This window comes from Aotus nancymaae, unplaced genomic scaffold (assembly GCF_030222135.1).
Source record: "Aotus nancymaae isolate 86718 unplaced genomic scaffold, 86718_ANA_hifiasm-v0.15.2.pri h1tg000057l, whole genome shotgun sequence".
NCBI lineage: Eukaryota > Metazoa > Chordata > Mammalia > Primates > Aotidae > Aotus > Aotus nancymaae.
In genome coordinates this window covers 37,942,049-37,943,564 of record NW_026988471.1, presented here as the reverse complement: position 1 = coordinate 37,943,564, position 1,516 = coordinate 37,942,049, and the positions used below count along the sequence as shown (strand labels likewise).

The window sequence follows — 1,516 nt, the reverse complement described above, 5'->3', positions numbered from 1 at the left end:
AATTCCACCACTGTTTTCTGCTCCCTGCCTTATTCACTTCGTCTTTCTACCCAACATTTCCAAGTCATCCCCAGGGTTCTTCTAGCATATCAGCTTTCTCCTGGGCTGTACTCCTTTGTCCATACATCATGCTGCGGCTCTGGCTACATCTTTTTTTTTTTTTTTTTTTTTTTTTTTGGTGGGCAGCATCACCGGAAAACTTTTATTTTAACCCAGGGCTGGGAAGGCTGAAGCTTCAATCCTGCTGCTTGGTTCGGGAGGCCTCCGCATAGGCTCGGAGCACAGCCCCTGGGGATGGATACGGCCGCTGCTGGAAGAGGGGCCCGGCTGCTGTTGTGTCAGCGCCGGTCTTGGCCTCATTCCGCTTGGGGAGTCCCGTTGACCACGTGCCCCGGGGGGCATCTGAGTATGAGCTAGGGTCCATGGGGTCTAACTCTTCATCCTTTCGGCTTACTGCCTTCTTGCTCTTGGGGTAGGGAGCCAGCTCCTCCCGGCGATGGTGGAGCCGTTCTTTGCCCTCTTCTCGGTCTGCCTTGTCATACCTGCGGTCCCGATCCCGTTCCCTGTCTCGCTCTCTCTCTCTCTGTCTACCTTGTCGTAGCCACGCTCTTGATCCCTGTCAGACTTGTCGTGGCCCCGGTCTGACTTGTCATGGCCCCTGTCTGGTTTCTCATGGCCGCGGTCTGACTTGTCATGGCCCCGGTCCAACTTCTCTTCAGCATCTGCATTACTGTTTCTGAGCTTCTTGGCAGATTTAGTGACCACAGAGTTGGGGTCATGTGGGGAGAGCCAGGATACGAGGTCTGTGTCCGCATTCCAGTAGTAAGGGAGCCCACAGAAGGGTCGAATACTTTATACCAGCTTGGAGGTAGGCCCTCCAACCTGGTGGCCTCGTAGTCCACAGGATCATCGTCAGAGTCCTCGGCAATGATCTCTTCCTCTGGTTCAGGCTCCAGATGTTTGAGGATGCCTCTCTTGGCCAAGCGGGTCTGCAGCACGACGGGCAGCGGCATAGCTGGTAGCAGACAGACCAATACAGTCGTGCAGGTCCAGTGGAAGGCTGTCACGCCGGCCGTCTCTCTCGTGTCGCCGCTACGATACCTGGGACCACACGACTCTCTTCCCAAAGCACAGAATGAGGTCTTCTCTCTCCGAGCTTGAAGGTAACTCTCTGGCTACATCTTATCATCACTTAACCTCTCCTCATTACTCTGCTGTCTTTCCCAGACCTGTTGAGATCTCAGCTGCTATGGCTTCTCCTCCAGTCTCTTTGTCATTACAGGTTGCTTTGAAATGACTCAAGCAGAAAGCCTGGAATCTTATCAACAGCTTTGCTTAGAGAGCACAACCTCCTCTAAATGGAAAAATGAAAACTATCCATGATTCAAGAAACCATCTTCCTCTCCCCAACTTTCTTTCTTGACACATAAAGTAACATCTACAGTCTTCTGAGCATACTGGGAACGATCTTCCTCCCTTTTCTACCCAGCTCAGCCGTGCTTTGCCTAAAGAGGTG

At 52.6% G+C, this 1,516-nt stretch overlaps 1 pseudogene; it reads right to left on the bottom strand.

Moving 5' to 3' along the window:
• Positions 1–224: 224 nt before the first annotated feature.
• Positions 225–1,113, bottom strand: LOC105716125 (polyglutamine-binding protein 1-like; annotated as a pseudogene).
• Positions 1,114–1,516: the final 403 nt, after the last annotated feature.